This window comes from Silurus aristotelis (genome assembly GCF_946808225.1).
Source record: "Silurus aristotelis genome assembly, chromosome: 18".
Lineage (NCBI taxonomy): Eukaryota > Metazoa > Chordata > Actinopteri > Siluriformes > Siluridae > Silurus > Silurus aristotelis.
This window is the reverse complement of record NC_139591.1, coordinates 7,016,884-7,042,198: the sequence shown is the minus strand read 5'-3', so window position 1 is coordinate 7,042,198 and position 25,315 is coordinate 7,016,884. Positions and strand designations below refer to the sequence as shown.

Below are 25,315 nucleotides of genomic sequence, written 5' to 3'. Positions count from 1 at the left end.
GAATAATGGTTAATTAAAAGATTGCCATGCAGATGTTGTGTTTTTCTTATATCCTATGTTGAGAATATATATAGTGAATGTCAGTGGAATGGGGCTGGTGGTTGGAGAGGGTTTAGAAGAACCATCCTGCCTGATGACTGGTTTAAGATGGTCCATTTTTACATTGAGTTGAGATTTCATCATATGTATATGATGTGTGTATATATAGAAAATAATTACAAAACATTAAGGTAAGTATGTAAATGCAAACAAACCTTGAAATACCATTAAATATAGAAATGCATTTAAATTAAAAATCTTAAATAGAGAAGTTTAAAACAGTTAAACTGTAAATTTGAAGGAAAGCAGTCTTTGCACAGTTTTTATGTGTATTTGGCATGAGTTTGTGTGTTTATGTTATGTCACATACTGCCTTTCTGCACATACCTGCGCATACCATAGTTTTCACGATATGTGTATGCATACGTTTCTATGTGTATAATCTGTCAGATTTAGAGTGCGTGGGGGGAATAAGGGTGAACCTATTGAAAGCTCAGGAGGTCATTTCTCTCCTACATGGCTGCTCTCATTCCTTTAGTCCCAGGACAGGAAGCTGGGTAAGCAGCAGGGATTGGGGGGACTGGGCCAGGGCCAGAAAGCTCCTCTGCCTGGGGAAGTAAAAGAGCATATGAGCTCTCTGCTGGGGATTACATACACGAGAGAGATGGGCTTTACTGCTTCCTGTTTTAGTCACATTAGGTTTGGCACAAAGGAAGCGGACACCCCATCTCTTGTTTGTACTGGCCAAGAGATTAGTCTATGCTGTAACCTAGGAAATAGCAGCTAGAGTTTTACACATTTATCAGCTTCTGGCGATGCTGACAATGATAACTATTTCTCCAAATAATTTTGCAGGGCTAAAGCTAAGCACTATTAATAGCTAAGCTATTTAAGTGACATTTCATAGGAAGTCTTAAAAAAAAAATAAAAATTTAATTAATTTTTATTTATAAATGTATGTATTATTAACCAGGAGTGTTTTATATTTCAGATCCTTCAAATTATTCTTGATTACAGTTTTGAGAATAGCCTTTATTTGTCAAATATACATTACAGCACAGTAAAATTATTTCCCTTGCTTTTCCAGCTTGCTCGGAACCTGGGGTTAGCCACGATACAGTGCCCTGGAGCACAGAAGGTTAAGGGCCTTGGTCAAGGGCCCAAGAGTGGCAGCTTGGTGATACGATGGCTTGAACTTGCCGATCAGTAACCCATCGCCTTATCCACTGAGCTACCACTCCCAAGTTTTACAATCTTTGGCTTTGTCTCAACTAGCTTCAGAAATGAGCCATCACTTCTTGGCTAACTTTCAAATGAAAACAGTTAACTAAGTTCTATATAATAACATGCATATACTGCAATATGTTGTTCTTATATATAGGTGCTATACAGTATATAAAACTTTTGACAGTACCTGCTAATAGTTTGGAAACACCTATACTTTTATATTTTTCAAAAGACAGGTGCATGTTCCACTTTGCTTTATGCAACAACTTCTACTTTGACCTAACGAATATATCAATGTACAGATATGCTACAAAAAAATAAAATAATAATAATTTTTGGTGACAAGGTGAGGGAGGCGAGATTGAGATGGTTTGGACATGTGCAGAGGAGGGACATAAATTATATTGGTAGAAGAATGCTGAGGATGGAGCCACCAGGTAGGAGGAAAAGAGGAAGGCCAAGGAGGAGGTTCATGGATGTGGTGAGGGAAGACATGCAGGTAGTTGGTGTGAAAGAGGCAGATGTAGAGGACAGGGTGGTATGGAGACGGATGATCCGCTGTGGCGACCCCTAATGGGAGCAGCCGAAAGAAGAAGAAGAAGAAGTTTAACTTTATTTTCAATAAAACATCTATCTTAGCATGAATAACAGCTTTACACACTCTTTGCATCCAGACAGTTAGTTTCTCTAAACATTCACCTGAAATATTTAGTCATGCTTCTTGTAAACCGTCCTTTACTAGTTGTATATTCTATTCTGGAATTGTGATCCAGTTCATCCCAGGGTAGTTTAATAGGATTTAGGTGTAATGACTAAACAGACCATTTCATGATAACACTCCAACCAACTGTTTTCTTTCTAAATAACACTTGCAAAACTTGGATGTATAAATATATTGGGGTCGGTTTCTTGTTGTATGGCGAAGTTGGTCCGAATTAGCTGCATTCCAGATAAAATTGTATGACATTAATATATGGAATGGTAGCAATGTTGGTTGCTCTAACCAACCCAAACCATTAATCTTTCACTTCCATGTTTGCCTGTAGGTGTGATGCAATCTGCTAACACCTTCTCTACTTTTCTATATTTTAGATAAGTTATTCATTTAGTGAAATATGTCAAATTTGTATGCATCTGTAACTGATCTGTAATCAGAACTTTCTTACAGTCATTCACTGTTCAATTTTTGTTGTTACAATATTTAAGATTTTTAGACAGCAGTTTGAGTTTAAAGCCTTGTTGCTTTGTTTTGAGATAAATTTCAGCTGTAAAATACTTTTCTTAGTTCGGATTTGGGTTTCTAAGGTTGATATCACTGGACAAAACTATCAAGGATTTATGTAGCTATATCGAATAACAGAATAAAGCTTTGTCCGGAGAGAGTATACCGATAAAATACGGTTTGCTTGTACTGCTACAGGCACACTGTGTGTGTGTTTTGGTTTGTGTGCCTTGTGTTGTGTCTACTACAGCTGCATGTGTCAGCTGCCCTCCTGGTTTAATGCAAAGTTTAAGCTCTTCATGACGCCAAATCAGATCCCATTACACTAGTGGGAATACCTGCTATTGTGCTTGAAATCCCTCTCTAAATCCAAGAAATTCTGCCTTCCTTTCCTTAAATTGTCTGGCTTGTGCCTCACTTAACTCATGACCACAAGGGCTATTGGAACGGCGCTTATAGAGCATGTGTTTGATATTATATTCACTGCTAGCATCTAAGTATTGATATTATACATCAATAAATATAGTAATAACACTTTTTAATAGTTAGCATCGCAATAGTTTTAGACCCTATCCCACTTAATTTCCCTGTTAGATAGGGATGTTCTGTAATGCTTTAATTTAAGGTTCAGTAATTAACTATTAATGGGCAAGTCCTACATTGCTTACTAATTAAAGAATGCTTTAAAATTGCTTAATATATTATTCAACAGTAGGCAGTAAATTAATTAGAAAGAATTTTTAACTGCTTTTGATTTTTAACTCCAGTCTAGCTTTAGAAACATTCTTTTAGGACAGAAGAGAAAGCTTTGGTGCAGGCTTTGGATTTTTAGACCTGTGGTTCTAAGGTCAAAAAAGTAATTAATTAATGAGTAAATCATGTTTTTTTTTTGTTTTGTTTTTTTACAAAAATGTACATTGACAGTGTACATGTACATACAATGTTTATGAATCAATAATTATTTACTTTCTAATATTGAATTATTATTTGCTTTTAAACCACATTATTTGTATACATTAGTATTGGTTTAGCAAAGGGTAAATTTAAGCTAAAAATGAATGTGTTGATGAGGTTTAGCAATATTCACCACCTCACACACAAAAAATAAAATACAAATAAAAATATAGAATTGTGGGTGTGGCTTGCAGTGTTGGATTTGTGTAATGCTCTAATATGTATTACATAAATTAATAATGTCTCAGATTGGAAAGGAAAAATTTGTACATTAGCTGTTGTGGCTTTCTTTCCATCTTCACATGACACTAAATGTATTTATTGGCCCAGCAAATGATTTCCACCCTTTCCACCATTTCACTGTTACTGCTATACATAGATTTTCTGCGGAAAACTTTTTCACAAATCTGAAAGTGCAGTGGACATTTGGTTGGAATAACAGAGCAAAACGAGCCAAGCCTGGTTTAGATAACTAGCGTTTGCAGATGATTTAATAAATCATTTAAAACTGAGAAGCATTAAAAATGTTAGACACCTTTTCTAATCGTTGTTTGACAGATCTCCTCTGCTTTTTCCACCATTTTGATTTAGTTGTTGAGAATGGTGAACTTTTTTTAATAAATGGTTAGTAGACAGTTCTAGCACTTGCAGTGGTAAAAAAATTAGTGCAGAATGTGTGATTTCTTCGGAAGATGGTAGTGAAATGCTTATGTGTCTGTATGTTTTAACAATGGAAATCATTCAAGATGTAAGTCAGTGAGCAAAAATGCCTCTTCCAGACAGCCTGATCGGCAGTTCGGCAAAAATAAATCAGGCATTTCGATCTTCCCCTGGAGAATTATAAGGTGCCTTTTTATCGTGTATTTCTAATTACGTTATAACAATGCAACTGACTTTATTAGAACAGAGATGTTATGCACGTTATGAATCATTTCTGCCATTGTCATGGTAACAGGAAGCTGAAAACCTTGGCAACAGCTGTTGTTGTCACAGCCTTTGAACAGCTCGGGGCTATTGTTGGCAAAGCATTGTGGGAAATAACCATGTTCACTAGTCCATGGCTGAACTAGAGATTTTTTGGATTTGGTATCTCAGGCATTGTGTAACAACCAGCAACATGCACTGTGATAGAACGAGTTTGGCACTGAAAGGAAACATCATCCCGTTATTCCTTATATTCTTTTCTCTGATTGGAAACACTAGCAAAACAACAATGTTTCATTTCTGTAGGGAGTGAATCAGTGCAGAAAGACACAAAGGGAGTGGAGAGAGTTTTTGCACTCCTGAACTGCAGTGAAGATAGAGGAAAAATCCTGTGTTCCCTGGCTGTACTGGGAATATAGAAGAACTGAATAGTAGACTGAATAGTAGTCATCAGTGCAGTGAAATGATTAGAAAGGACAACCAGTAATCTTCTCACTCTGTGTCTTGGCCATCGAGTGGGCAAAATCTTGGTTTTCAACGAGCACTGGAGAATAAACATTCTGAGTCAAGCTTTCGCAGAGTCAAGGTTGGCACCTTGACCAGACTGGGCGTTTGCATATGTGTACATGTCTGTGCACATATGTGCATCTGACAACCATTCGGTGTGATACCCTGTATGTTTGCATATGCATATCTACTTAAACGTGTGTGTGTGTGTGTGTGTGTGTGTGTGTGTGTGTGTGTGTGTGTGTGTGTGTGTGAGGATGTATGTAAAGGGCCTGGTTGTTTGTGGAGGGGCCCAGGTCTCTGGCTGCCTGTGTGGGCAGATGTGTGTGACTGCTTCAGCAGGAATGCTAATGTTTCCTCCGAGGTTAGTGATTACCCCTCCTGCCCCCGGGGGGAGCTGCTGCTCACTCCTTACCTTAATTCTTTTTGACGTCAACAGGAAGTCAAGCAAGATCTCAGGGGGGAAATATAAAGGTGGACATAGGGCCGGTAGGCCACGCTGGCCATTTAAAGGCTCAGTGTCTCCAGGAGTCTGCAGGAGGAATTAGGCAGCGCTAAAATGTTTTCTTTGTAGTGCTGGAGGAAACCCGAGGAGGTTCCACTACAAACCTTCTAGAATCTGTGAAATAAGGGGGGATGGTGGTGTGTGGGTGGTGTACATGAAATTCCTCCATTCCAGCACCATCTCCATCTTTGTGATCCCCTTTGCCTCATACACACACATTCCCTATTGAACACTCATGCACACTTTTCCCATTATACATAAAATCTTCAGCTTTACATCATGTACTGTCAGATGCACTTTGAAAATTGAGAACTTTTTGCCCACATGGACCTAAAGATCATTTCACATTATTAAAAATGGTAATCAGTGCTGATGATTAATTCTGTTATTTGCTTCTTCTGCTCTCTGTCTCTCTTTTTTCTGCAGACTATCAGAAATTGGACTTGTGTTTATCAGCCAAAGCTGACTGGAAATTTTCGCTGCTCTAATGCTGAGGACAAAATAACTGTAAGTTTTTTCCTTTCTTTCACACCCTACATCTGGTCTATGAAAGACATTCAGTGCATAAAGATGATCTGTAAAGTGACACTTAGATCCATATTTAGTACAGAGTAGAATCGTTTGCACTGGAAGACTGACATCACAGTCAATAATTACCAGGACAGTTGATTGCCACAGACTTTCCGTTGACATGAGGTCACTGGATCACATCTAAAAAATAAATTTCTGATCCTGTCATCGTAATATCTCTCCTAGAGAATTTCGGTGCTATTCCTTGCTGTTTTAGTGGCAATTGGGCCTTGATAGATGATCAGCAAATTTCAGTTTGAGTGCTTGCTCTTCTTTTCCAATCACTCCAGCTGGGTTGCTTAAGCGTTTATTTCCTCACTTTAATGGCACTTTCGTACGAGGCGTTCTTATAGAATGCAAATTCGTTCAGAAACACAATTTGGTGTCTTTAATGGTTCGGCGGCTCAGGATGCAATTGCGTGTTTTGTGGATGAAAGGGGGCAAGGATGGAGGCGGTTGGAGGTTAGAGGGATAAGTGTGTATGTGCGTGTGTGTGTGTGTGTGTGTGTGTGTGTGTGTGTGTGTGTGTGTGTGTGTGTGTGTGAGACGGCAGAATGCAGCAAGGTTAACTCGCTGCTTTTTAGAGGGGGTAAAAGACAGGCAAGGCTCTTTAATTGAGTGTGAAAGCAGCTGGGTGTTCGGAGCCATTTCCCCCTCAACAGCAGAGAAGCGACTGTCTCAATATCCTCTCGGCTCTAATCGCTCTCGCAGTGCCACCCCTCCCTCCACCTCTCCTCAGTCTCCCCGATTCCTCTCTTTCCCCGAGCCCTGCGCCCTGCTGAGGATTGTTTTACGCTTAATTTTGTTAAACCTAACGAGATTTTGCTAATTAAATCTCCCCTTGCTGGAAATCTCTTGCTCCTGTCGGGAGAAGTGATTGTTTGTAGATCTTTTTAGACAAATAAACATTTTCATCATGAAGGCATGGGGAGAAGGAAACAGAGAGCTAGTTTCCATGTCACTCGCTTTAATAACATGCTGAGGCTTTAAACTGTTGTATTTGTCACTGCTGTTTCTATTCTTTAATACTTTTTGAAGGTTTTCCGTGACTTCTATGAAACGAAGTTTTATTTCTCGTTGTTGTCGTTGGATGTTACAGTATAAAAGAGAATAGTTTTAGAGTGCATAAGGAATGCATAAGGAATGGATGCATAAGGGATGGATGCATAAGGAATTTATGCATAAGGAATGGATGGATGGATGGATGGATGGATGGATGGATGGATGGATGGATGGATGGATGGATGGATGGGACATATAAAGCATGCAGAGAACAATATGTTTGTATGGAAATGTGGAGAGGTACATTGCATTCAAAATCTTTTTTTTTTCAGATTTCACGACTGCAGAAAGGGCAGTACTCATAATCACACACTCCGACTATCATAATATTTCTCACTGTCTGGTGTTTATAATGCTTTAATGCTTTATGATCACACTCTTGGTGTCACCCAAATGAGGATGGGTTCCTCTTTTGAGTGTGGTTCCTCTGAAGGTCTCTTCCTCATAGCATCTAAGGAAGTTTTCCTTGCCACAGTCACACTAGGCTTGCTCACTGGGAATAAATACACTATTATTTAAACTATATAAACTTTTGTTCTATAATTCTTAAATTCTGTGAAGCTGCTTTAAAACAATGTACATTGTGAAAAGCGCAAATAGAAATAAACTTGAATTGCTAGTTTTGCATGATAAACATCAAATTCTATCAGAATAATGCAACCAAGGTTTTGGAAAATTTGGACTGCTTTTATTCAGGTTTGTGGAGAACCGAGATAGCAATCACTTTCTGAAGAGACCATATTGTCATTTATATAGGTGTATATATATGTACGGGTGTAGTCGAGCTCCATGTGTGTCGTGTTGTGTGGGGAAGTGATGCAGGGTGGGTCCGCGCCATTAAGCCTGCCAAATAAGAGGCCTTAAAAAAGTATTGTTGACGGCAGGCACTGGGCTGCTATTATGGATGCCCCTTGAGACTCTCTTATTGTGGGACTCCACCTTCTGTTTTCCATTTGGACTTAGGGTAACTCGTGCCAAGCTGCTTTTCCTGCATCTTTCCTTTTTTTCTCTTTTTCTCAGACATACACATAAATAACCACTACTAATCCCTGCTCCCCAGTATTCACACACACACTCACACATGCACACACACACCTTGGCAGTACCCTGCCTGTTGGGCATTTTGCCGTCTCTTGTGAAAGGTGCCCTCTGATTCTGCCCTCTCTGATCAGGTTTCTGCCACCTGTTGCCTCGCACTGGGAGGGGTGAGGTGTCCAGTGAGATGCCCTGGCATCTGGCACTATTAGAGTATACACACAACACTGAATACCATTCGGGACCAGCTATTCAGCCCCATTGCTTTAAAAAGGTTTCTTTTGCATTGAGTTTTGCCAGTATTTCTTTCACACAGCAGAGAAGACGGCCGCTATATTCTGAGCCTGTGCGCCATATCCATTTCAATACTAATCAACTCTTTTAAAGAGAAATCAATGTATACTTTATGAAACGGTGTACTAATATGTTTTTTTTGGAAAGGTATATAGGTGTGCTCTCTGCACCGTTTTATTCATTGTTTCATTTTAACCTCAGCCAATACTATCCTCACCCTCATCACCATCATCATCATCATTATCATCATTATCATCATCATGCCTACCAGGTCCTCACCTTTATGTCTCTACCTCACCAGGCCCGATTAAAATTATGTTGATTTAGCTTCAGTGTCCCCGCAAGTCCCCCCCCCCACATCTCGATGGAAGCTTATTAGTTTTAATATTTTTTTTGGTATTATTTATTCCCATTTTCCCGGGGTCCCTGTCGGCATTTCCAATTACTCTCACCGTTCGGCTGTAATTGCCTCGGCGCTAATGGCCGCCAGACAATTGTGCTAAATGAGGTGAAGGCACGAGGCAGCGAGCTCGACTTCATTAAGAGCTAATGGGATTTTATTGGGGGGACTGAGGACCCGGCTCATCAGAAAGGAGAGGTGGAGGAAAAACAGAACAGATGGAGGAGAAGAAGCAGGGAGAGCTTGATAGGCTGCCTCTGCTGCTGCCACGGCCACCGCTGCTTTTTTACAGGCTGAAAAGGAAACAAATGTGCAGCCCCTGTTGTTAACACATGGGCAATAATGCACACACACACACACACACACACACACACACACACACACACACACACACACACACACCTAGAGAAGAATCTAATATATAATTATATATATATATATATATATATATATATATATATATATATATATATATATATATATATATAAATTCCATTCATTATTATTATTATTATTATTATTATCAGTTTCAGAATATTGAGATTTACATTTTAATCCATTGTGGATGTTATTAGGTTATTGAATGCTGAATATTGTCATATAAGTACTTCACATATAAAACATCCAACTATGATGCATATGTAGGGAATATTTATAGGACACTTTATGACTGTGTCTGACTAATGGACAATTGTGATCATGAGATCTGGAATCCAACAGATGTAAATTTTTCAACCATAGTTTAGGGCAAAGCAGTCATCAGCAGATTTTTCATAATCAAATAAATGCCCATTGAGAAGCAGTTGCAGGGAAACGTGATGAAATTTACTTGAGATTTAAAAAGGAAAAACCCATTCTTGTCTGGTTAAATGGTTATGGATTATCAGTAGGAAGAGAACAAATATAAAGTACAAGTGAGATAAAACTCAAGAGCTCAAATGAAATAGACCGAATCATCTCCGAGGCATTACAAGGAATTATGTTTGAATTTTATCAGGAAGAAAAATGTTTAACATATTCAGAATAATAAATGAATATAAACACATGGAAGGTATGAAGTGCCAAAGCAATGCTCAAGAAAAGGTTCAGGTTTTATGCAGGACTTGGCAGCCAAGCTAATGTGTACTCTATGTAATCACTAATCATAGCAGTGCAGCAGTGAATGTACTGGTGATTTCAGGACTGAAGTGCACTGGTACATGCAGCGAGTGAGAAATGACCAAATAACCAGAAGCAAAAGGGACTTGGGCTAATTATTTCTACTTCATTTAAATTCCGTTTCATTATGACAATTTAAGAAGGTTCAGTGGTCTTATGCATATGATAAACTATTCTGCACTTTTCACTTTAGCAGATATGCATGTAAAGGAAAAATTATACTGATCGCTCAGTGCACTGTCGGTACTAGAAGAATATTTCAGAGTTTATTCAATTAATCGAATCACATCTCTCTGTGAATCGAGGAGGAAGAAAAAGAGAGAACCACTAGTGAGCTTTACAACAGCTCTACAGACTTGTGAGGCAAATAACCTTACATGGGTGAGGGAGTAGCAGAGTGCCTATTTTAACTGCTGTTATTCTCAGTAAGAGCAGACTGATAATCTTATGAACGCTTCAGGTTTTAAAGGGTGCCATACTATATATTTCCACTGAGACAACCTCTGGATCAAGCATGATTGTGTTTGTATCTACTTGACGCTTTTACAATAAAGTAGATCGAGGGTTACCGCACCATGGCAGGACCTAAAGCTCTTTCCTCCCAACCAGAGCGAATGATCACCCTAGATCCTGGGTCATCAGCTGGAAGACTGTGGCCTGGATGTGGACTTAGCAAAGTATTTCCGCATATTGAACCAAGTGCCTGAGAAATACTGTAGAACAACTGATCAGGGTATGAAGAAAAAAATAGTCTTCAAAACATCAGGGCTTCTGTAGCAGATAATCTGCCAGTCATGGAGACAGGTCATAAAGAAAAATATGAGGTTTTCACAGATTATACCAACATTTATAGATTTCATTTATTTTATTCTCATTTATTGAAATTCAATAAAAAAAGAGTATTGCCCCATAAGCCTTTGCTTATTGTGTAAAAATTTTTTAAAAATAAACAAATTAACTTAATACATTTATTTCAAGTTCTAATTAGGAGAGCAAACCAATAACATGACAGAGAAATAGCACCAAATGATGGAACTATTTAACCCTGACCGCTCCCAGCTACCTCCAATCTAAAGATCAGTAAATGCACAACACGCTCAATGCTACCAGACACATGAAATAAAAGTAAGCCCCACTTACCCCCCCAATGAGTGTATTGAACAGTATAGAGAGCAAGCTGTTAAACTGCTTTCAGTCAGAGTTTCACCATATAATCATGTTACACCAGAGGTGAGGGGAAGGGAAATCTCCAGTAAGATTATATAAGCGACTTGGAGCTTTCATTTCAAACCTCAGTATGTGGCTTTAGTCCTGAGTGTGATTGTAAAAAGATCGCTCACTCTAGTGTCAGTGTACTGCATTTTTTAAAGGGTATTTTTTTGTAAAGATATGAGAAATGGATGAAAATGAGGAAAATATAATATAATATATATTTTGGAGTACCACAGGCTGTTTTTTCAATTTTTATATTGCTTTTCGTTGTAGGCTGCACGCGTGTTTTTTCGAGTATGTCTGTGTTGTCTGTGTATTAGCTCATCATTTAGTGAGTTTAGAGACCAACTAAGCTCAGAAGGGAACTTTAAGAATCTATTGGAAGCCCTAGTGGAGTGCCCTTAGCACTGTACTAGAGTGAATGAGCGAGTAAGTAAATGAGTTAGAGGAGGGGTATATTAGCAAGGGTATGGGAAAGTGAATGATTGCAAGTTAGAGTGTGTTGAAGAGGGATTTGTGATTGGTTTAAAGAGCCTGGCATTTGAGCCCAATTCCAGTCGTCACAGCAGTAATGCAACAAGTGTGAGTGTGTGAGTGTACACGGGGAATAGGGTGATGGCCCTGCCTGTATTTAGTGCTATCATATCTGCCTTAATTCTTTTGTACTGAAAACATATTGTGGGGTTTTTTTGTAGTCTGTTGTGAAATACCATTGATTCTATGGTATATATATATATATTATAGAACAGTAAAGTAGAACATATCTTTAAAAAATAAAATATTTATTGTAAAACACACACACACACACACACACACACACACACACACACACACACACACACACACACACGCACACACACACACTTACATACATTTCTGTATTACCAAAATTTAGTCTACCAAGTGTAAACTATAAAATTACTTATGCCAATTTAATTGATTACTCAATTTAATCAATATAATATGCATACATTTTATTTATTCTATTTTATTTTTATTAGATATTATAAAATATTGTTTTATATATAATTTAATTAAGCGTATATATACATATACCGTATATATTTATTGTTCCTGGTAAGTGGTCAGTATCTATCAAAAGTGGTCCAAGAAAAGAACTGGGGTGAACCAGTGACTGGGTTATTGATGCACGTTGGGAGGGTGGCTCAAGTGGTCTGATCTAATAAGACAGTAAATATATATTTTAATTTATACCCAACCCAAGGAAAATACCTCATTCTGATTGGCTGGTAAATTCAATTAAGGCTAGGTCTAATGTATATTTATCCCTAGACATTTTAGGCAAATTCAAACATAAATAATGCCTGGACTATATGTTTTCCTAAAAAAAAAAGTAAATGTAAATGTATGGTTTACGTACATATTGGTGATAAGGCAATATCTTAAAAGCGTGCAAAGATCTTTTAATATAAGCAAAATAAGACAGTGTTCACCAACTTCAATTCTAGTTGTTTATACTATTAACCAGAGTTTAAATAAAGCCTGTGATGTATCAGTGCATGAGTATGAGGATATACCTGAGTCATTTGATTTTGGTTCATTGAGCTATGAACCACAAGGTTTGCTCAGATTGGACTTTTGGACAGTGTAATCTGTGTGTGTGTGTGTGTGTGTGTGTGTGTGTGTGTGTGTGTGTGTGTGTGTGTGTGTGTGTGTGTGTGTGTGTGTGTGTGTGTGTGTGCATGTGTCTGAGCAGCTGTGCTGCAGCTGCCAGTATCTCCTGCTGAGGAAGAGAGCCATGGTCCTCCAGGGTCAGACCCTTGGTATGGCGGTCTCCGTGGCAACTGGCTTTAGGCCCGCACGGCACAAACAATCTTGCCCCTAAGAGTCAAACACTACAGTCTGATCTCAATAGAGTGGAATGTTACACTCACACACACACACACACACACACACACACACACACACACACACACACACACACACACACACACACACACACACACACACGCATGCATGCCCACACGCACACAGCAAACAGCATGCAAACAGCGTAGTATGGAAAGGGAATGGAGACAGTCCTAAATAAATGAGAGATGGGGATAGATGAGGGCAGAAGGAATATTGGAAATTTCAAGTAAGGCTTAGAAATGGTTGAGAGAGGGTGTATATTAAAATTGAAGTAAGAAGCAGTGCAGAGAAAAAGAAAGAAATAGGCAGACACCTAGAGTAAGAGAGAAACAGAAAGAAAGAAAGAAAGAAAGAAAGAAAGAAAGAAAGAAAGAAAGAAAGAAAGAAAGAAAGAAAGAAAGAAAGAAAGAAAAAAGAAAGAAAGAACGAAAGAAAGAAAGAAAGAAAGAGAAAACTTGTATATGGGCTCACAGACTCTTCAGGCAGTTCTGTCTGTCTGTTTTGCACCTCCTCTCTCTTCTCTCTCTCTCTCTCTCTCTCTCTCTCTCTCTCTCTCTCTCTCTCTCTCTCTCTCTCTCTCTCTCTCTCTCTCTCTCTCTCTCTCTCTCTCTCTCTCTCTCTCTCTTTTTCAGCACTTAGGCCTCTGGAGGCCGTCTTATCTCTCGGCTCCAGCCCAGACCCTCAGTGCTTTTGGCCCAAAGCGCTCAGTATGGGCCTCGGCTCTGCTCAACAGACACATCTGCTCAGTGTAAGCCTCTCTTAGTCCGCTTTCAAACTCATTTCTGCTCATGGGTTTTGACAATGAAACAAAATTTGCTTTTGTTTCACATTATGTTCCTTGTTAATCTTAAGTAGAAACAAATTTAACAATTATAAACTACTAGCCGAAAGTATGTAAGAAAGCATAATTCTTAAATTTTTTTAAGGTTTTAAAGTATTAAATTTTACTGCTGTCTAATATTAACCAAATATGTCCTCCCTAAATATTCCCATGGTTGACACTGCTCATTTTAATTTATTCTTTGTTTTAACAATCCCTTACATTATACCCGATTTGTTTACAGTCTCCTTGTTATATCTTTGTCAGGCAGGCAAGCCATTTGGTAAATCTTAGAATCAGGTGTATATGATGTGGGTAGATGTAAAAATCCAAATGCAAATATAAAGGGAAAATCAGTTGGAAAAACAAAAAGGTAACTTTTTTTTTTTTTTTTTACTTTTTTCCACTCTCCCTGAGTCTGTGCCTCAGGTTCCTGGTCTTGGCTGACAGGAGTGGAACCTGATGTGTTTTCTGCAGTTATAGCCCATCCGACATTTTGTGAATTCTTAGAATCTTCTCTGCACTACACAGTCCAAAAGAATGGTTATTGGAGTTAGCTTTCCTGTCAGCTCAAACCTGTTTAACCATTATCCACTGACCTCTCTCATCAACAAGGCATTTCCACCCACAGACCTGCTGCTCCCAGGATGTTTTTTGTTTTTCACACCATTCTGGTGTAAGTGTAGAGATCGCTCTGAACCGAAACCCCAGGAGATTAGCATTTTCTTAAATACTCAAACCAGCCCATCTGGCACCGACACAGTCACAGAGACCACGTACTTCCCATCTCCGTGTATGATGTGACCTTAATTGGAGCTGTTGGCATGTATCGGCAAAATGCTATGCACTATAGTGTTTGCCTCGTGATTTTATTATATTTATTTATGATTTTTTGCTTAGTTGATCTTCCATGGTGCATATAGTTTACACTACTTTGAACTATAGAGTTTTGTAAGTATGTAAGTCCTGTTTTGTAAGTATAGCTGAGATGGCCATTGTCATGTCGTGAAAGTGTTTATTTTCGTAATCGCACGTTATAGCTGAATTATGGATCTGCCTCCCACACTCCGTCTGGAGGGGCCTTTGCAGCCAGATGCCTCCTGCTTGCCTTGATACATCTTATATATACACTTGAGGTTTAACTTTTAAAAATTACATTACGCGAGGCACGTAGTGCTAACAGAAAAGTAAAAGTGATAACTTGTAAAGAGTTTTGTTTTGTTTACTAAATCACTCAAACAATAAAAAAATACTATGTGTTTTGTTTCATCCAATAAATTATGTACTACAACTATAAATAAAATCTGGAGATAATACAGCGAGAAGATACTACAGAGTAAACAGTCTGCTTTTTAATCTGCTGTGGCTAATATATGGGTTTCAACTTCTGATGTTCCATAAACCAAGTGATCTCCTGAGTTAGTTGTTGGTGTCCTAACTTTATTCGTAAAAAAATCGATTAGCAGAACAAAGTCAAGAACCCACAAACATGCCGTAAGAACAGTAAAGCTAGCCTATAACACCACGCGGGTTACATATATATAATTTTTTGTAGATGCCACTTCTGCTGAACTACTCACTACTGCTGGATAATTCTCTAGTGAGATATAAAGCTTCGCATCCAGGTCTCCAGGTGCTTGAGAAACTACCTGTACCATATTGAGTTGCATAGCATCATATGTTTTCCATTGCATCGTAATGAATGATTATATATATATATATATATATATATATATATATATATATATATATATATATATATATATATATATATAATTTGTTTCGCTGATTTTTTCGGTCTCTCGCAGATAGCACGATAGACCAATTGTTTGAAATAATAACATTTATTCATAAAAATATAATTATTAATTATAAAATTAGGTAAAATATTAATACAGTACAATACTATATACATAAGATAGCATTTTTGGGGTGGCGTCCATTTATCGTGGTTTCTCTGGGCAGTCATCAAATCTTAGTAGACCGGAACTGCCCAATTATATGATTAGGTTATTAAGTTGATAGGAAATTTAGTAAGATCTGCTGCTACATGTTTTTTCTGGAACATAATAGGAAGAATGCCAAAATGGAAAGCTGTTTTGTTTGACATCATTCTCATATTATGCTTTCTTCTTTTAAGGACCAGTCCTTTGGTCTGGAAAAACTCACTATCCTTTATTTATTAGGCACAAGTGCGGCATTGTGAACATTGTGAACTAGCTGTAACTGAGGGTATTGATGAGTTAATAATGGTTTCTAATGGCTTAACATTAAATGGGAGTTTTGTGTAAAATGCTCCTGAATGCTGTTATACTCGCATCACAGGAGCAATATTGACTGATTGCATTAGCTCTGGTTCTCATAGCTGCTGAGCTTGTGCTGGACCTTTTTGATGATGATGATCTGGAGGATGGAGATCTTGTTTCGATCTACTGAAGAGAGTTGGCAGATTGCCAGATGTGCTCCTGTTCCACAGTTAGCTGTTGTTTCATTGTGAGTTGCTCCTTATCTTCAGTCAAAAGAAGAATGCTCTTGGCACGATAATGTGCTGTTCATACAGTAACCGTGTTAGCCTAGCCCACTTATGTGTTGACTTTTTACTATTCTGCCCTCACATGACTGCTCCAGAAGTAAACATTTTGAAATAAAGTCCCAGGGTGTAACTTTTTCATTGGTTATTATTTTTTTTATAAAAAAAAAATAATAATAAAAATAAATGTACAGTACAGACCAAAAGTTTGGACACACCTTCTCATTCAAAGAGTTTTCTTTATTTTCATGACTATGAAAATTGTAGAGTCACACTGAAGGCATCAAGGGCTAATTGAAGGAGAGTGATGGGCTGCTGCGCCAGATGACCTGGCCTCCACAGTCGGACGTGAACCCAATCGAGATGGTTTAGGGGTGAGCTGGACCGCAGAGTGAAGGCAAAAGGGCCAACAAGTGCCAAGCATCTCTCGGGGAACTCCTTCAAGACTGTTGGAAGACCATTTCAGGTGACTACCTCTTGAAGCTCATCAAGAGAATGCCAAGAGTGTGCAAAGCATATATATATATATATAAAACTGAATTGGATGCAAATTGTTCACATATGCAAATATATTCCCTAATATATATATATATATATATATATATATATATATATATATATATATATATATATATATATATATATATATATATATATATATATATATATATATATGGTTAGGAGAAATAGCAAACTATAAATAAAATAAGATCTGTGCATGTTCTCAATGCAACTGCAGCAATCAGAATGGATTGGTAGCGCTTAGAAGAGTGCTATGGAGCACCTGAAGTGATTGGAAATGCACTTCTCAAGAAAATTGAGAATTTTTCAAAACTCTTAAATAATGACAACCACAAATTGAGAGAGTTAGGAGAAATCCTTCTTGAACTTGAACGTGCTAAAGCTGATGTGTGGCCTTGCTTATCTCGACACTCCACTTGGGGTTAACCCAATATTGAAGACATTGACCACAAGCCTCCAGGACAAATCAATAGTTCAGGGTCCAAATACAAGGAGGATTATAAGGTGGTATTCCCACAATTAGCTTTTTTAACCACAGTTCCTAAAAGGTCAAGCGAAAACAAGGAATATGAACACTAGCTTCTCATTCTCCATCTCTGCAAATCAAGCTTTAAGAGCTAAACCTAGCAAATCCAGCAGATAGACATCTGTAACTGTACATCAAACAGAGGTGTCATCTCGAACATTAGACCGGCAGTCCAAACAGTCATAGAAACTAACTGAAAGTCCAGATTGGAATAGTTCTATCCATTGCAAACCTCATCCTCTTAAAAAGTGTGGGACTTTTAGAGGTAGCTCACTAGAGCAGTGCAAATCACTTCAAAATCATATCTTCTTCAGATGCAGAGACTCTACTAAACATATTGCAAGGAATTCAAGGCACTATTCAAATGCTCTGAATATACCAGTCAAAGACATATTGAATACTCCGTATTCCAGATAAGCCTGCCAAGTAGAAAGAGCAAGCTGGGGAGCAGACTGAAATTCACCCACCTTGAGATATGTGGTGAGTTTGGCCATGTAAGATCATGTTCTAAGATTTGTCTGGTGACAGTTTATCCTGCTGGCAAAAGACAGTCAGGCTTATGCCGTTTTAGAAGTAACAGATCTTTAGCCAGGACAGGTTTTTTAAAAACTTTTCGAGAACAAACCCAGTTTGCCCCATAAACTATTAAAACGTGTTAGGGCAAATAAGATTTCTGGACAGAAAGCCATTAATGTTTAATTATATAATGTAAACATGGTGTACCCACACGATCTCTTATATAACGTTTTATGGCTACATGGCTACGCTTAAAATGTTCTAGATGGCTTAAGTAAAACCTTTTTAGACAAAGCAATTTATTCAGAAAATTTGTCTTGGAATATCACCATCTCTTATAAACCGATAGCCTCACATTCTTATTTATATACTCTTAAACGCTTCATATTCCAGTCCAACTCTCCAATGCTTACTCACACTTTCCAGAACAAAAACATTTACAGTAAGCCATGACAATTTCCTTTAAAAATCCGAAAGATAAAGATACAAATTATTTTATATTATATTATATTAAGATTTTATTTATCATGTTATTGCCATGGCATATGTAGAGAATAGACACACAGACCACTAATCCAGGGGGGTATTAGCAGTCCGCTGGATGATCCTGACACCACTACTTTTTGATGGACTTTCTAGTAAAAAAAATTTAAGGCATGTCAGAAGTCTTGCAACAAAATGACTTTAGTACTCTTGTAATCAGTCTTGTAAGATTAAAATAAAAATCACAGCCACTTAAATCACTGTATAGGCCGGATTAGCATCTATCACTGCTCATTCATCAGTGCTAAAATTGTTTATTGTGTCTCCTTAAGAGATGCAATCAACTGCACATTAGCAAAACCTAGGAAAGAGCACTATATTGAGGACCTTTAGATCATCAGGAATTGACAATTTCTCTTTTTTTGAGTGGCACCACACATTAACAACAATGGACATAGCATTAATAGTAGAACTGTTAGCGTTGATAGTTGTTAAAATGTCAGAACCGAAGCAAATCCATTTTATGCTTTTAACATCGACTAATTTGAATATGAACTAGTTTCACCTAGTACAACCTGTGCGGTTATTACTGGAGAGCAGAACAGATGTCCTCCTGCAGGTGATAAAGGACAAATGAAGCCTCATTAAAATACTGGGTAAGGAAAAAAAACCCCTGCATAATAGTAACAGTTATAGTTCTATGGCAGGACAAGTGCGATTATTTTATATGATGAATAGTGTTTTTTTAATGCATACCATAGATTATTGGTTATGAATGATATAAAACCTTGACAATATGAATATATATTAGATGTCATAATAATAATAATAATATTAATAATCATCCTAATCATCATCATCGTAGTAATAGTAGAAGTAGTTATACAACTTTATAACCGCATTAACTATGTAAATCTGCTTTGAAACAATGTTCATTGTTAAGTAAAAAATAATTGAATTGAATACAAAACGAGTTGGACATTTTGTTCTTGTAAATGGCAAGTTAAAGAACAAGATAATGATGTTAGGAGGGGAAAAAAATGTTGCTGTTCAAGGCGACAAATGTGAACTTTTAATATTATGCGCTTAGATATTACTTTATGGGGAGTCTTACTACATGTTGTGTTAAGAATGAAATTAATTAGCCGGTTAGTTACACTAATGACTACTGTGAACTTTTCACTTCAACTTAAGCACGAGTACAAAAGAACAAGTTTGCGTATCTCCAGAGTTTTACCATTTTTCCTTAATTGCCTTATTATTCGCTTAATTAAAAATGAACTTTCTTCCAGATAGACTTTCCTCGAGCACCTAATGCCTGAAAAGCAATTAGTGTTAAGCGAAAGTTGAAGGTCCAAACTACCAACACAAGTTTGTATATATGAAGTATGTTTGTTTTGTTATGCTGAATGCATGCATGTATTTCACTACACAACAATTTGGGGTGTGTGTGTGTGTGTGTGTGTGCACATGTGTGTGTGCACATGTGTGTGTGTGGGGGGGGTTGGTTTCCATGGCAACAGGCTTCCTGCAGAAAAGGTCAACGTTGGAGGCAGACAGGGAAAAGGCACAAGAGGATTATTGGGGATTTAACGTGGAATCAAATCATTTCCATTCTCTATTATAGGTGTTTCTGTCCTATCTGAATGATAACAAAGCGAGAGAAACAATGGCTATAACTTGCACAATTACGCTGCTCATGAAAAATGGCCCCCGTCTCCGCTATTTTATTATAATCGTTATTATTTCTCCGACTGCCTTTGAGGTGGAATTGAAAAGACGAGATTGGTGGACGTTTCGTCTTTGTGTGCAGTCCTGATACGCATGAGTTTGTCCCCTCAATCACTCTCTCTCTCTCTCTCTCTCTCTCTCTCTCTCTCTCTCTCTCTCTCTCTCTCTCTCTCTCTCTCTCTCTCTTTCCATCTCTCTTTTACTCTCCTTATGCCTTCCCCTCCTTTGCTCTCTTCTCTCTCTCTCTCTCTCTCTCTCTCTCTCTCTCTCTCTCTCTCTCTCTCTCTCTCTCTCTCTCTCTCTCTCTCTTTAATTAAGTCAGCCTCACTGGCATGGCTGCCAAAGATAATTGGAGTGGGTTTTGGATGCCATTTACTTGAAATGTCGCCTTTTCTCTCATCCCCCTGTCTCTAAAAGTCTTGTCTTTTCTCTGTCACATTTCCTCATTTCCCACCATCACTTTTCTGCTCATTTAGAAGGAAAGGATTAACCTGAAGCTACAGGTCTCTCGCTTGCTCATCACAGAAGTGCATGCAGGCACACACTTAGACAATGTTTATTAGCAGCTTTGTAAGTTCTCCAGTTGTCTTTCATAACTTAGAATGTTACTAAAATGTTATTTTTATGCATTGTGCAGCCCGTCTGGATAGCTGAGCTGAATCTGGGGCACAGATGGGGAGCTAGGCCCTGATGCATGATGTATCTTCCTGATCGGTTCAGATTGTGATACTGTGCGAGATTGTGATGGACATGCATACATAAGCTTAATATTTTACATTTTTACTGTCGATGCCAAGTTTTTTTATTTGCCAGGAGAATCATTTTACACATTTAAACATTAAACAAAGGCTACTAGTCTAGTCGCTGTCACGTAAGGCAATTAATGCACAATTCCAGAAGCGGATGCAAATCCTCAGGCAAACTCGGAAACGTAAAAGGTTGTGCGATTAGAAAACAATAACAAGGTAAAACTGTGGGGAAAAAAAGGAAACTGAAACAAGATCAGAAAACATCAGAAAAATTCTGGCTTGGAATAGTTACTGGAACTGGATGAGCTACTTTGCAAAAAAACTAAATAGAGACACGGTGCTCTTTAGTTATCACATGTACTGAGGGGTAAGGGCCTTGCTCAGGGGCCCTAAGACTGGCAGCCTGTTGATGCTGTGGCTTAAACCCAAGGCTTGAACCCGGGGCTTGAACTTGGGGCTACCACCTTTCCATACAAAATCTTTGTGCAATTGTAATTGTACAAATATTTATTTTGTCTTTGTCTGTCTGTACATCCTTAATTTATGTCTGGCTGTCTGGAGTTGTAGTTGAGACAGGGTCAGAGACATGATTAAAACAAACACAAGAGGTAGGTGACAAAAACAAAGACACGTGGCTCCATCAACCCTGAAGTGAATGCTAGTGCTGTGAGTGGGGGTTGTGCTACATGCTGCCACAAATAGAGTGGGATTATACTTTTGCTCCATTTCAAGTTACTTCTTAATTTCATCTGAAGACTTTCTTGACACAAAACGCTGATACTGGAGACTCCTTTCTATAAACTTGAAATAAATGTCTTGCTCACAAATGCTTTACTAGATTGATGATTATGTGTTTCACATGGTTGAAAATCGAGAAAAATAAATGAATAACATCTGGCCTATGTGAATGTCAAGAACACAAACATACTTTATATCTAAATTGATATACCCTTTATGGCCAAAAGTATGTGGACTATTGACACAACTCTCATATGTGAGCCTTATCCAAGTTGTTGCACCAGTAGTGTAGGATGGATTTCTATGCTGTACATTACCCTTTCACTTAAACAAAGAAAGCTAAAGGTATCCCAGCATGTTCTAGTGCACATAATGAGTTCCAGGAAGATATGGCCAGCATAGAGCTCTGATCTCAATTCTCCGAACACCTTTGGGATGAATCGGAATGTAGACTGCACCCCAGTGGAGGGCCAAACGTTAGTATTTGACCTCACCATTTCCCACAGCCACATTAAAGAACCAAGAACCAAGAATGATGACTAACTGATGACTAACTAACTAATATGTATTTAGTCAAAGAACTTGGGCTTGCCATTATTTGATGGCTTAAATTTTAAATAATCATAAATATATAACAAAAACTATCTCCATATAAACATATTGTTAGGCAAATAACCAGGTTAATAAACATAGTGATAAAAACACTTGCCATGCCTTAATATCTTGAAAGATCTGACTAGCTAATTACGAATTGCGGTAGATGATATATTATTTTAATGCTTATTGCATGTCTAACATTGTGGGTTTCATTTAATTGTACTTCCCAATGATGTCAGTAAATTATTTTTATGTTTTTGTTTAATGCTAAAGCTTAATTAAACTAGAAATTTCTTAGATATGCCTGTAAGCTAGCAACCAGACAGTCATACCGGTTTGCATAAACAGGTCAGCCTCCTATTGCTTTGTCTCAATTTCCTCCCTGATGAGTCAGTCATGCATTTGGAAGCTGCTGCTGTTCATGTTCTGTTTACAAGTCAAATGTGCTGCTCTTGATAAGTCTACAGAGAATTTCTATCCATTTCTTCTCACAGGGAAAGTCTGGTCAGCGGAGTCCCTGGCTAGATTTAAGCGACGGGTGAAGACCTTCCTCTTCCTGAAACACTTAAAATAACACTTTCCAAGTAAAAAAATAAATAAAAAAATAAACCGACAGAGTTGTAGGCTGATTTATCTTTAGTTGTAATCTAGCATACCAGTGCAGATTTATTCATTAATAGAGACTCACTTTTTGCAGAGAAGCACTTTTTATACATTGCTCTGGACAAGAGGGTCTGCTAAATGCCACACATGCAAATGGTTGTGTCCTAGCTAAAATTACCCCAAACTGCAAGTTCAGTGTGGCCATGTAACAATTCATTTCTAGATTTTGAAAACAAAAATAGATGAGTTTTGATACAGCAAAAACAAAGTGCTAACCAATGTAGTATCTATAAAGTATTAATGTATTTTAAATTTCAAATGTCAATTATATATAAACTATATACATAAAAGTTTTTGGACCCCTGATGATCCGATTTGTAGAATGTGCTACGATGTGCTTTTTGAACATTCCATTCCACATTTGATACCAATTTGCTCTTATAATACCCTCCACTCTTCTGTGAGGAAGTTTTATTAGCTTTTTATTAGTGTGCTTTTGGAGACCTGTGCTCATTCAGCCACAAGGGTGTTGGTAAAGTCAGGTATTGATGTAGGGTGAAGAGACCTGAGGTGCAGTCAGCGTTACAGTTCATACCAAAAGTGTTTAGTAGGGTTGAGGTCAGGGCTCAAAAGCAGGCCATTCAAGATTGTCATACAGGAACCAGTTTGGCTCTAGAAGTGTAAGTAAAGGGAAAATTGTATGCTACCATAAAGCATCCTATATATTTGTGTGCATCCAACTTTGTTATACCAGTTTGGATGAAGCCACATATGGCTTAAAAAGTCAGGTAACCTAATCCTTCTGTCCACATATTGTACAATGTATAGTAAATAGTGTATAGTAATAGGGGTGGAATTATCTAGATTACTAAAATATAATTTTGCCCTAATAATACTTCAGAATGCTATTTATCACTTGAACGGGTTTCGATTAGCATTTAATCATTTTAGATTAGCAAGTTTACTAGTGTACGAAAAATAATATCCATTTGTGCTGTGACCCTTTCAAATATCTGCTGTGACCTTTCCATTCAATACAGTGCAGTGAATGCTACAGCTAGGCATGAACTCTATCTGGTATGATTGAAGTAAGATAGTGTGATTTCTTTGTGAATTCCTGGTTGGACTATCATTCATACCAGTAGCTAGCATAAACTGGCTTGACAGCACATTAAATTGTATCTAACGGGAAATGTTTAATTGAATGATATTTCAATTTTTAATCATTTTTAGCATATTATGTAGCATTAGTTATACACGTGACCAGCAGGTTGATTGGCGATCCTTTCGAATAAAAAACTTTCACTCCAAATGAAAACATGTTGATGATGTTTATTTGCACAATAGAAACATTTTTAGAGTAGCATTAAAAAAAACAGAAGAATACTGCAACATCTTAACGCTTTAATCAACTCGCTATCAGAAATAGAGACTGCAGCTTATGTACTTAGAAGAGGTGTAGGGAAGATGGAAAGATAAGTAAGGAGCTGGCCCAGCCAGACAGTATGTCACCTCTGACGCTGATGTGTTCTGAGATCGTAATAAGCTTGTAATTAAATACAAATATTTTACTCATTAGCCATAATTTTACATACAAATATTTATTTGGTTTTTTTTCTGGGCTTACTGTTTGAAAATCCTGCTAAAAAAAGAATCCTGCTTGCTTTGACAAAAGTTCTCATCTTTGCCAACTTGAAAGTTATTTTCCAACTTCTTTAATGCATAAATTTCTAACTGTTGTGGTATTTTCTTAAAAGAATACTATAGCATTAGTAGCAGCAAAATCAGAAAAGGTTATATCCTGGCAATGAAGGGCTACCATTTTGACTAGCTTGGTCTGTGTTGTGGCAGATGGTAGCTGAGCTGAGTTCTCAGCAGGGAATTAATATGCAGTTGCAGCAATGATTAAGTTTTGGAGTATACTGTGTGTAGTAGTATTTGACTTCAGTCGTCAGGAGTAGTTGAGTGACCATATGTGTGTCTGTATAAAGGTCTGAGCGATACTGAGAGGAAGTAAAGCTTGTGTGTATGTGTGGGTGTGTTTGTGTGTGCGCGTGTATGTTGGTTCTGTTCTGGGAGTTAGCAAACGAGGCCCCTATCAATCACCCCGAGCTGCTGAAAGTTAGTGTGTGCAGCAAGGCCACCCAGCCAGGCCGCTTCAGCATAGGGATCTGATATCCCTTAGGCCTAATTGACTCCAGATGGCCCAGACAGAGCACTGTGCTGGACATGCCCTCGCTATACACACACTGAGAGAGAGAGAAAGAGAGAGAGAGAGAGAGAGAGAGAGAGAGAGAGAGAGAGAGAGAGATACAGAGAAAGAAAGACAGAAAGTGAAAAGGAAAGTCCAAAAAGAATGTCTGACTTTTTTTGTTAGAAGTGTTTGAAACTCCACAACCTTCAAAACAGCATTAGTGAATGTTTTTGTCATGTCTGTAAAACATATTTTATTGATCTGTAAAGGAATTGACACTTGTTTTAGAAAGGAGATGCAACTTTAGGTGGATAATTAGGTATTT

At 37.8% G+C, this 25,315-nt stretch overlaps 1 protein-coding gene across 5 annotated transcripts in view; it reads left to right on the top strand.

Annotated features, from left to right (window-relative positions):
• The window catches only part of LOC310740683 (homeobox protein PKNOX2-like), a 75,239-nt gene that overhangs the window by 11,319 nt on the left and 38,605 nt on the right, over nucleotides 1-25,315 (top strand). For 4 of the 5 annotated variants that reach the window (XM_083567637.1, XM_083567639.1, XM_083567640.1 and 1 more), the window contains exon 2: nucleotides 5,805-5,885. The gene's annotated coding sequence lies outside the window, so the exon portion shown is untranslated. Of the gene's footprint in view, nucleotides 1-1,920; nucleotides 5,238-5,804; nucleotides 5,886-25,315 lie in introns of those variants that run through there. The other variant, XM_083567641.1, reaches the window with a different exon arrangement.